Here is a 12,818-nt window from a genome sequence, read left to right as displayed (position 1 = left end):
TGTTGCGCGTGCGCCTGGTGTGGACCGAGGCTTTCCGCATGAATCGGGAAGTCGCGACACGATGCTCTGAGGGGTACCCCTGCCTTCGGGAGGCAGAGCTTTCGGCCCGTCGGACCGCGGCATCCTCCAGGAGATTCTTGAGCTCTCCCTGGATATGCCGCCCTTTGGTGGTCGATGGTTCCGGCATTGCGCGAAGTAGTATTGCTGTCACAGCCAGGTTCTGGCCGACCCCACTGGAAGCCGGTGGCGGCCTTGCCCTGACGTCGTCGGCAATGCGGAGCTGGATGACCTGGGGCAGATGACGCGCTTCTCCGGCCGGAGCTCGGTCTGCCCATTCCTGCCCGATGTTCCGCCGGAACGGCTCAAGTGTTCCTGCTCCCTTGTCGAGCCTGGCCTGCATCTCGCGGATTTGCTCGAGCTATGCGTCCTGACCCCCCGCAGGGACTGGGACCACAACTAGCTCCCGAAGGATGTCAACGCGAGGCGCAGGCCTAGGGGGATCACCGTTTTCCGGCATACCAAGATGGTTGCCTTCGCCGAGACCCCCTAGATCGACGTGGAAACATTCACAACTTGGGCCGCAGTCCTCGTCGCCGAAGCTGCGGCTACCGTCGGAACAATCGGAGAGGCAGTAGTCACATGCGGTCATGAAGTCCCGCATGGCACTGGGGTTACCGAGCCCGGAGAAATCCCAACAAAAGTCGGGCTCGTCATCTTCCTCGGAACCCGAGGGTCCATAGGTCGAGACGGTCGTCAGCCGGTCCCAGGGTGACCGCATATGATACCCCGGAGGGTTTGAACATGCCTTTATAAAAGCGTCCACCAAAGCGGGGTCGCTCGGTGGGTCGCAGCTGGATCCAAAAGGCACGAGATGGGAATCGGTCGGTACCTCTTGGTCGACGGGCGGTGACGAAGTCGCGTTAGGGGCGGACTGCACCGTCGTCTTAGGTACGAGGGTGACGCCCAACAAGTCCCTCGCGAGTGTGCTGGCGTCGTCTGTCTGCTTGGAGCTGGCGTGTTGCGGGGAAATGGCGCTTGTCTTCGTCTCAGACGCGAGGTCGACGCCCGACGTGTCCCCCGTTGGGGCGCCGGCGCCGTCGACTCGCTCGACAGCCGACGAGGTGCCGCCTCCTGCTTGGCCATGGTTGCCCCGCCTCCTCCTACGTTGGCGGGGGAGGCGACGGGACAAACCCGAATGTTGTTCTTCCGCCACGTGGGGAAGACGTCGTTGATTCCGCCGCCGGCGGGCAGGCTGTCGGCCGCCATTGTCGCTATCGCGCGGCGGAGGAAGGAGTATCATGTCGTAGCCGCCGTCGAGGGACATGAACTCAAGACTCCCGAAACGGAGAATCATCCCGGGTTGGAAAGGTTGCTGGAGACTACCCATCTGGAGCTTGATGGGAAGTTGTTCGTCAACACGCAGCAGGCCCCTACCTGGCGCGCCAACTGTCGACGTTTCGACCCCGGGGGGTCCCTGGACCGACGAGTAAATTGTCGTCGCGTGTCCCAGCCCAGATGGGTCGGCGCGAGACGGAGCACGAAGGGGGGAAAAACGAGACAGGCAAAAGGGGAATCCCACGGCCTTCGTGTTGCCCTGCGCCCAGGTCGGGTGCGCTTGCAGTAGGGGGTTACAAGTGTTCGCGTGGGAGAGAGCGAGAGACTTTACGCGTCGGCCCATCCTCCCGCACGGCCAACCTTCTCGTACGAGAGCCCTGGTCCTTCCTTTTATAGGCGTAAGGAGAGGGCCCAGGTGTACAATGGGGGATGTAGCAGTGTGCTAACGTGTCTAGCAGAGAGGAGCTAGAGCCCTAAGTACATGCCGTTGTGGCAGCCGGAGAGGTTTTGGCACCCTGTTCATGTGATGTCGTGGTCGTCGGAGGAGCGCTGGAGCCTTGCAGAAGGACAGCTGTCGGGGCTGTCGAGTCCTTGCTGACGTCTCCTTGCTTCCGTAAGGGGCTGAGAGCCGTCGTCGTCATGGAGCACGCGGGGCGCCTGAAAGGATCACGATGCCCAAGAGGGGGGGTGAATTGGGCTTTTCTAAAAATCAACACTAATTAAAACCTAAGCAAGAGCTAAACAAGAGCCCAACTTCACCCCAACAACTAGCACTAAGAATATAATACTAGAAATGTAACAAAGCTAAGATAATACTTCAAATACTTGCTAAACAAATACACAATGTAAAGTGCTTGAATTAAGTGCGGAATGTAAAGCAAAGTTTAGAAGACTCCTCCAATTTTTCCCGAGGTATCGAAGAGTCGGCACTCTCCACTAGTCCTCGTTGGAGCACCCGCGCAAGGGTATCGCTCCCCCTTGGTCCTCGCAAGAACCAAGTGCTCACTACGAGATGATCCTTTGCCACTCCGGCGCGGTGGATCCCTCGAGACCGCTTACAAACTTGAGTCGGGTCACCAACAAGATCTTCACGGTGATCACCGAGCTCCCAACGCCACCAAGCCGTCTAGGTGATGCCGATCACCAAGAGTAACAAGCCGTAGACTTTCGCTTGACCAAGAGAAGCCTAATGCAAGTGGTGTGTGCTCTAGGTGGCTCTCACTAGCGCTAATGAGGAACAAACGCGGATTATGATTCTCTAATCTCCTCACTAGGCTTTTGGTGCTTGCAATGCTCTACCAATGTGCTGGAATAAATGTGGAGTGCAAGACATTGAATATGGTGGGTGGAGGGGGTATAAATAGCCCTCACCCACCAACTAGCCGTTACAGGCAACTTACTGCGCGATAGCGCACCGGACAGTCCGGTGCGCCACCGGTGCGCCAACGGTGCGCCAACGGTCACTTCCAACGGCTAGTTCTGACAGAGAGCCGTTGGACTCATGGCGCACCGGACAGTGAACAGTCCACTGTCCGGTGCACACCGGACAGTCCGGTGCGGTGTCCGGTGTGCCACTAAAATTCAACTCAGAACACTGCGCTCTCGGGTTTCTGCGAAGGGGAGAGTCTCTGCCGTGGACCAGCCTGGCCCCACCTGGCAGAGGGTGCACTGGACAGTCCGGTGCACACCGGACAGTCCGGTGCCCCAAAGCCAGAAACTCTAACTCTAGTTTTTCAGCTGATTTTCAAATCGGTTTTCGTTCTAACTTGTGTGTGTGTTCTAGAGTGACACCTAGCACTGTATATGAGTGTGATTGTGCACCAACACTACACTAGAACTCTCTTGGTCAAACTACTCATCGACAACCCCTCTTTATAGTACGGCTAAAAGAGAATAAAAGACCTAACTAAATCGCGAGTGTCCACATCTCCTTGACACTCGGACTCCGTAGACCTTCACCTTTTGCTCCGTCGTTTTAGCCGTCGCTTCGAGTTCTTATTTCCGGGATTGTTTTCACCGTTGTAGTACTTCTACCTGTCATGCGACCTAACTTACCATTTGTCTCTGCAAAACACACGTTAGTCACATATAATATTACGTTGTCATTAATCACTAAAACCAACCAGGGGCCTAGATGCTTTCAATCTCCCCCTTTTTGGTGATTGATGACAACCCTACAAGTTTTGTGAGAGTAGTTTGTTTTGAAGATTCTGTCAATAGAAAGAATGGTTAGTTATACTCAGTAATCTTTGACAGAAAGAATGTGTACCATAATAATAAGAGTGAGCGCATACACATCATAAGATTCTTGTTCATATAAAAGTGAAGTTAAATTAATGAAACAAGAGCTAGAGGACTGGTGATAAAATATAAGGTGAAAACATAATACACACAGTCAATCATACGCAACGAGAGTATATGACGAGTTTGTGAGCCAAAAACATCAAGCTAGTACAGAGAGTAGCAAGCACATATATTACATCAAAATGACTCTGACTCTCTACTAACTCTCTAACTCCCCCTAGCTCTCACAACTCATATCTCTCCCCCTTTGGCGGCAAACACCAAAAGGGACCTGAACCTAAACACCTGAAGCAGGAGGAGGCGGCGGGGGCGCATCCGGTCGAGGTCGAGGTAGCAGAGCGAACGCCGGCGGAGGGTCAGAGTCAGTCTCGGATCCAGGATCTGCGGTAGAAGCTGGAGCTGGTACTGACTCGGACGGAGGCCGCGCTGCAGGAGCTACCGGAACAGAAGCGGTCACAGATACTGCCACAGCGGTAGTGGTAATAGCAGATGCTGGTGGCACTGGCGGCTGCGGACAGACAGAGCTGAGAGCCGGAGAGGTGAACGCCAAAGTGACCGGCCAGAGCGGAGAGGTACCAGCAGGGGGTCCAGACAAGATCGAAGGCACCACTGGAGCGTGAAGCGGAGGAGGCGGAGCAGACTGAACCGAAGGTGCTGAGATACCAGAATGCTGAAGCATGAGAGCCATGAATGCCCTATTCTCTGCCCTATCCTGAATAAGTTGCTGCTGAAGTGCATCCTGCCTATCCTGCATGCTCTGAAACATCGAGAGCATCGTCTCAGATAACCGGGCCTGCTCGGCTGCCAGCTTGGCCAGAATCGCCGCAAGAGCAGGGTCCATAGCCGGAGGAGGAGCAGGGGCAGCACGAGAACTCCCAGCCTCATGATCATGTGAGCGTGGAGGCATAGGAGGCGGAGGCGGAGGGGGAACCCCAAAATCATCATCATCATCATCATCATCATCATCATCAGCGGCTGTACCCTGAGTGTCAAACTGTCGAAGAGCTGCATCCTCGGCCTGAGTGTCAAACACAGAAGCAGAAGCTGGCACTGGAATCTCAGGAGCAGGACGGTAAGATCCAAATACAAGGAGTGAGGCCTCAAGGATGCTCTGAAATCGAGGTGGCTGGATCAGCTGCGCAAAGATGTGGCATAAGTAGTGAGCATAAGGTAGCTGCCGACGAGCACGAATCCCATCCAGAACGGTGTCCTCAATCTCACAAATCAGGAAGTCCACAACATCAAACTGAGAGTGGGATACCAGGGCACCAAGGAGCCAAAGCTGAATATGGGTGGTAGCCTCCCTGTATCCCATCCTCGGTAGGAGTGTCCGTCTGATGAGCTCATATAAGAACTTCGCTGCTGTAGTGAAGTCTGCTGGAGAACGTCGCGACCCATCTGTGAAAGGTGGGCGGAACAGAGCCGCGACGTGAGCTGTCCCTGGAGCCACACCGCCGTGAGGGCGACGTGGAGGATCAGAAGTATCGTAGCAGAGGCTGTGAAGGCGAGTCGTCGACTCAGGGAATCCAAATAGCTGTCGGATCTGACTGGCAGTGATCGTGACATCCTCGCGCTCAAAGCGGAACCTCATCCAGTGATGATCCGGGTCAATCCAAACGGAGGCGTAGAAGACGCGGACCCACTCCTCAACATATCTGCCGCTGATAGTCAGAAGGGACAGGAGACCAGGCAGATAGGTGAGATGCGCCTCAGACTCAGCACCGGCTGCAAGCAGAAAAGCTGGAAGATCCAAAAGGCGGTGCACTCGCAGCGCTATCTGAGCAGACATCTGAGCCCTGAAGAATGACTCCTGAATCCGTGTGCTGAAAAGAACACCTGCTGCTGGGTCTCTCTGAGCTGGTAGCCAAGACTCCACGGGTACGTACCTGAACCGACGTACCCGTGCAGCAGTAGCACGCTGAAGATCAAACAGACGAGGATCCGAAACCAGAGGACGGACCTCAGTCTCATCACGCTCCCGGAATCGAGGTGGAGGAACAGGAGGAGCTGAAGCGGGAGCGGGAGCAGGGGTAGCAGTGGAAGCTGGCGTAGTGCTGGTAGTGGGTATGGCTGTGGAGGTGGATGGAGCAATAGGAGTGACGGGAGCAGGCAGGGTGGGTGGCGAAGTGGAAGCGGAGGTGTGAGTGGAGGAGCGAGACCGGGAGGCGAGACGACGAGCACGGAATGCAATCTGATCGGATGGAACATGCGGCTGATCTCCAAGTGCGGCCTGCGCAGCGGCTGCTGCAGCTGCTGCCGCTGCACGAGCCTCTCTGTCCGTACGCCGCTTCTTGCGGCCTTCCTGCTGCTCCAAATAGACAGTCTTGCCCTTCACCTGCCTGAAGGGGCGACGAGGGTTCTCATCATCGCCACCCCCTGACGCCGACGCATTCTTCGTGCGCGGCATCCTGAACTAATGTCTGCAAATGAGATAGAGAGACTAAGCACAGAGCAAAAGTGATCGATATATTTAGCAAAGAGTGAGATGTCTACCTGGAAAGCTCACACGAGAGGTGACGATCCAGGCAGGACGGGAGACGGCACACGGTCACACAAGGTCACTGAAATGACAGAAGAGGTGAGCACGTATTAGTCACATAGTCATAAGCATATGAAATGTGAATAAATACATACACAGAGAGATATGGCACGAGACGGGACGATCAAGAAGTCAAAAGATGTGAAAACCACATTTGATAGATAAATAGTGACATAGGAGGTTTGGAATTCGAAATGAGGCACGAAATGATATGGAATTGAGCCGAGACTTCACGAATAGGTTTATATAGGTGAATATTGGTGAAGTGTGTGCTTGGTTTGAATTTAGGCGAAGAAAAAGTAATTTGGGCACTCGGCTTGGAAACGATCGCTCAAATCGGGAAATTTGGTAAAATTTAAGCTTGGGATCTCGGATTGGTGTGAAATTTGGCAAGTAGGTTACTGGAAGTGAGGTGAAGGTGCCTGAAAAATTTGGGTTCAATTGGAGCAAGTTTGGCTGGTTTGGGCATTTCACCGAACACGTGAAGGGCGAGGAATTAGGGTTTTAGGGAAAAGCGTATTTGGGGTGGAAAAACCCTCCCGAAGGAGCCAAAGACCTGCAGGGATATGTAATAGGGACCAAGGAACACATTTCACCAATTGGATGCATGGGATTTCACAGAAATTTGAAATTGGTACACAGGGGTGGTGCACAGCCTCACTGTCAGAGAAAAGAGAGATAGAGATGACAGAGGGAGAGAAGCTGACCGAGAGAGAGGGAGAGGACGAGCCCAAGCCGCAGGAGATCGCCGGAGCACGGCCGGAGACGGTGGACGCCGGTGGAGATCGCCGGCGGGGGGGAAAACGCCACAGACAGAGAGTAACGGGTGGCTGGGAGAAATAACAGAGCCTCTGGCTCGGCTCTGCGGGCTGGAGGCCTTTTAAAAACGCGATATGGGCGCACCGGACAGTCTACAGTGCCTGTCCGGTGCACACCGAACAGCGCACAGTAGCTGTCCGGTGAACCACCGGACAGCGCACAGGAAAAATGAATTTTAGCGCGCGGCTGCCGGTGCACCGGACATTGCACAGTGCAGTGTCCGGTGCACACCGGACTGTCCGGTGAGCCCAGACAGAGGAGAGTTTGGAAAAATTTGTATTTTTCTATCTAACTCCCAACCAAACCAAATCCCAACTTATAATCACACAAAATAACACTTGTTGGGACAGGTATTGGCACCCTCATATACTTTTCAAAATATTTTGCCATAGGCTAGATAATTTTTAGAGAAAATAGGCAAATGGTGAAATTTACATTTTGGTTTGCACTAGGGGTTTTCAAGAGTGATTTGAGTTTTGAATACTCCCCCTAAGTGCAGTACCTCATGCATATTTCAAGAACCAATAATTGCATGAAAAGTAAGAATTTAAGTGCTAAAAGCTTAAAAATTAAGACTTGTCAGGTTTGACCCGAGTTAAGCTTTTTCACTCGCTTTGTTGGCGGTTATCTCAACTAGGTTAGACAAGTCCTAGATGCAATACAAAGAATTTAAATATGCAATGCAAGTGACAACACCATTTGACATTTCACATAAAGTTTCTGAGATCAAGGATATTTAGTTCATTTCTCAACATGCAAAAGCGGGTCTTATCAAGTGGCTTAGTGAAAATATCCGCTAATTGATCTTCCGACCTCACTCCTTCTAAAATGATATCTCCTTTAGCAACATGATCTCTAAGGAAGTGATGACGGATATCAATGTGCTTGGTGCGAGAGTGTTGTACAGGATTATTAGCAATTTTAACAGCACTCTCATTATCACACAACAAAGGTACTTTTTCTAGAACTACGCCATAGTCTAGAAGAGTTTGTTTCATATATAAAATCTGTGTGCAACAAGCACCTGCGGCAATGTATTCCGCTTCGGCAGTTGACAAGGCAACACTATTTTGCTTTTTGGATGTCCATGAAACTAGTGATCTACCAAGCAGATGGCATCCCCCAGAAGTACTTTTCCTATCAATTTTGCAGCCGGCATAATCCGAATCGGAATAGCCAATTAAATCAAAAGTAGCTCCTTTGGGATACCACAGACCAACGCTTGTGGTGTGCTTGAGATACCTAAGAATTCTCTTAACAGCGCGAAGATGAGCTTTCTTAGGATTAGATTGAAATCTAGCACACATGCAGACACTAAACATAATATCGGGCCTAGATGCGGTAAGGTATAATAAACTACCAATCATAGAACGGTAGAGAGTTTGATTAACCGGGTTACCTCCCTCATCTAAGTCGAGATGTCCATTTGTAGGCATGGGGGGTCTTGATTGGTTTGCACTTCTCCATGTTGAACCTTTTCAACAAGTCTTTGGTATACTTCTCTTGTGAGAGAAAGTTACCATCTTTCATTTGCTTGACTTGAAAGCCGAGGAAGTATGTTAGCTCACCAATCATTGACATCTCGAACTCCTTCGACATCAACTCACCAAATTCCTTGCAATGATAGTCATTTGTCGAGCCAAAGATTATATCATCAACATATACTTGACAAATGAAAATATCACCGTTATGCTTCTTTGTGAAGAGAGTTGTGTCGACGGTCCCGATTTTGAAGCCCTTTTCGATGAGGAAGTCGCGAAGACGCTCATACCAAGCCCTTGGAGCTTGCTTTAGCCCATAAAGCGCCTTGGACAACCTGTAACCATGGTTAGGATATCTAGGGTCTTCAAATCCAGGCGGTTGCTCAACATATACAAGTTCATTTATGAAGCCATTTAAAAATGCACTTTTTACATCCATTTGATAAAGTTTTATATCATAGCATGATGCATATGCAAGTAGGATACGGATGGCTTCCAGTCGAGCAACCGGTGCAAAGGTCTCTCCAAAATCTAAGCCTTCAACTTGAGAGAATCCCTTTGCGACAAGTCTTGCCTTGTTTCTTACAATCACACCTTGATCATCTTGTTTGTTTCTGAACACCCACTTTGTTCCAATGATTCTTGCATCTTGTGGGGGCTTCTCCAGGGTCCAAACTTCGTTACGGGTGAAGTTGTTAAGTTCTTCATGCATGACATTCACCCAGTCCGGATCCTGTAGCGCCTCATCTATACAAGTAGGCTCAACACAAGAAACAAAAGAGTGATGTTCAATAAAATTAGCATGTCTATGTGATCGAGTAATAACCCCTTGTGAAGGACTCCCGATGATTTGGTTTTGAGGATGAGCTTGAAGTAGTGATGAGTTTCTCCTGTCAACCACTTGGGAAGAAGATCCTGGAGCATCAACATCTTCGGCTTGTACCCTTGCTTGTTCATGAGAGACAAATGTATCTTCATTTGCATTCCTCTCATCTTTTTCATCATCTTGTGGTACATTTGATGAAAAAGGCCTGTCAATGATTTGCACCTCTTCTTCATCTTCTTTTGGTTTGATAGCTCCAATAGGCATGTTCTTCATTGCTTCCCTAAGTGGCTCATCACCTACATCATCAAGATTTTCAAGTGCTCATTGGGAGCCATTAGTCTCATCAAATTCCACATCATATGTTTCTTCTACCACGCCAGTGGCATGATTGAATACTCGATATGCTTTGGACTTTAATGAATAACCCAAAAGAAAACCAATATCACAACGTCTTTGAAACTTCCCTAGGTGATGGTGTTTCTTGTAGATGTAGCATTTGCACCCAAATACCCGGAAGAAAGAGACGTCTGGTTTTTTCCCATTTAGTAGTTCATAAGGAGTCTTCGCAAGTAGCCGGTGAGAAAATAGCCTGTTTGATGCATAACAAGCAGTGTTGACAGCTTCGGCCCAAAACCTCTCCGGTGTGTTATACTCATCAATCATTGTTCTTGCAAGGGTGATCAAGGTCCTATTTTTCCTTTCAACAACTCCATTTTGTTGAGGTGTATATGTGGCAGATACTTCATGCTTGATCCCAATCTCATCACAGTACTCATGAATGTTGGTGTTGTCAAATTCTTTGCCATTGTCACTTCTAATCTTCTTAATCTTGCAATCAAATTCATTTTGTGCTTTCTTGGCAAACTTCTTGAATATAGATGCAACTTCAGATTTGTCATGGAGAAAGAACACCCAAGTGTATCTTGAGAAGTCATCAACAATCACTAGACAGTAGAGGTTGCCACCGGCACTGACATAATTTGTAGGTCCAAATAAATCCATGTGAAGTAGTTCCAGTGGCCTTGATGTTGACATGAAAGCTTTAGTAGGATGTGTATTAGCAACTTGCTTTCCAGCTTGACATGCACTGCATGGCTTGTCTTTTTCAAACACCACATCCTTTAATCCTCTAACCATATCTTTCTTTAATACCTTCTTGAGTGTGCTCATTCCAACATGTGCAAGCCTCCTATGCCAAAGCCATCCAAGAGAAGCTTTGGTGAAGAGGCAAGTTCTTAAGTCTGCATCTTCTGAAGTGAAATCCACTAAGTAAAGGTTGTTGTATCTAAATCCCTTGAATACCATTGATTCATCATCCATTTTTGTTACAATAACCTCTGATGGAGTGAATAAACATTGAAGTCCAAGATCACAGAGTTGTCCCACTGATAATAAATTGAAGCTCAAGGGTGCAACTAAGAGAACATTTGATATTGATAAATCATTTGAGATTGCCACCTTGCCAAGTCCTTGCACTTTTCCTTTTGAGTTGTCTCCAAATGTGATTTTATCTTGACCATCAACATTCTCATCTAGTGAGGTGAACATCCGTGGGTTGCCTGTCATATGTTGTGTGCATCCACTGTCAATAACCCAATGGCTCCCACCGGTCTTGTAGTTCACCTACATTCACAGACAATTCAAGCTTGAGTTTTGAGGGCCCTATATTGCATAGGACCAGTGACTTTCTCAATTAAGGACTTTGCCACCCAGATTTGTCTAGGTCTACTCTTATTTGGTGGACCTAGGAATGTAACCTTAATCTTTCCATTTGCAACCTTTCTTAGAACATAGTGAGCATTGAAAGCAAATGGTCTTGAGTGCTTAGGCAAGGGAGTTGGTGGTTTAGCTTTGCAGTTGTGGGCAAAATGACCTTCTTTTCCACACTCAAAGCATTTGATAGGCTTGTGAGTCTGCTTTGGCTTGTATTGAGTGATAGCTTTCTTTTGCACAAAAGCATTGTATCCAATACCACTCTTGTTATTTTTCATAACAGTGTTCATAAGCAGCTCATTTTGGAGGTATTGACCCTTGTTGAACTTTTGCACACTTGTTGCAAGATGTTCATTTTCACTTTTTAGTTTCTTGACCTCATTCTTAAGCCTTTGATTATCCACTGCCAACTCATTGTTGAAATCATTGTTCTCAATAGCAACTTTTCCTCTAGTAGTTGCATCAGTCAAGTAATTCTTCAATTTTTGGTTGTCTAAAGTCAGGACTTCAACTTTTTCAGTCAATTCAGCATGTAGACTAGATTGCTCTTCTTGAATCAAATCATCACATGAGGTTGCTACATCAAGCTTAACAACAGGGTTAATAGCCTCATGTGTTTTGCAAGATAAAAGTTCATTTTCAACAAGAAGATTGTCATGATCAAATTTAATTTGAGTATAGTCTTCCTTGATCTTTACTAGTCTATTTTGCAACTCCCTATTAGCTTCATTTAATTTGTCATATTTTTCCTTAGCATCTTTTAGGGAGTTTGTGAGCTCATTTACAGTTGATGACATAGTTTTATTTTCTTCTCTTATTTCATCACTAGCCTTTATAACTATGTCATACTTGGCATTTAAAGATTCATTTTCATTTTTCAACCTATCACATTTAGCTTTTGACTTTCTAATGATTTGAGTATATTCTTTAAGTAAGTCAGCTAACTCATCATATGAAGGTGAAGCAAATTCTTCATCACTGTCACTATCACTATCATCATCAATATTAATATCATTTTGTACCTTCCGTTCACCCCTAGCCATGAGGCATAGGTGAGAAGTGGATGATGGCGATGGTGGTGGTGAAGAGAAGTCCCCGGCGATGGCAGCAACTTTTTCATCATTCTCTTCTTCACTTGAAGAAGATCCACTTGATGATTCGATGTCGGTTAGCCAGTCGCCAACAATATATGCCTTTCCATTCTTCTTCTTGTGAAACCTCTTTTGCTTTCCATCCTTCCTCTTGAAGAATTTCTTTTCCTTCTTTTCATCATCGCTGTCATCTTCTTTCTTGCCCTTGAACTTGTTCTTCTTGGGCTTGTTGCATTGATGAGCAAGATGACCAAGCTCACCACAGTTGTAGCAGTCCATCTCAGAAATGGGCTTTCTTTTGTTGGAAAAGAACTTCTTCTTTCTTGAATCAAATTTGATGCCTTCTCTATTTAGCTTCTTCAACATCTTGGTGGTCTTCCTTACCATCAAGGCAATGTTTGCATCAAGGTCATCATCACTTGAGGATTCTTCCTCAACTTGTATTTTTGCTTTTCCTTTTCTTTCATGATTTGCTTTGAGAGCCAAATCTTTTCTTTTGGAAGATGATTCTTCTTTGTCGTTGATGTGCATGTACATTTCATGGGCATTGATCTTTCCCAAAATTTGTGTGGGTGTGGTAACTGAAAGATCCATTTGATGTAGCACAGTGACAATGTGTCCATATTTGTCTATTGGGAGGACACTGAGAATCTTCCTCACAACATCCGGTTGTGAGATTTGAGTAAGCCCCAATCCATTGACTTCCTCTA

This window comes from Zea mays, chromosome 9 (genome assembly GCF_902167145.1).
Source record: "Zea mays cultivar B73 chromosome 9, Zm-B73-REFERENCE-NAM-5.0, whole genome shotgun sequence".
In the NCBI taxonomy this organism is placed as follows: Eukaryota; Viridiplantae; Streptophyta; class Magnoliopsida; order Poales; family Poaceae; genus Zea; species Zea mays.
This window is presented reverse-complemented; position numbering follows the sequence as displayed.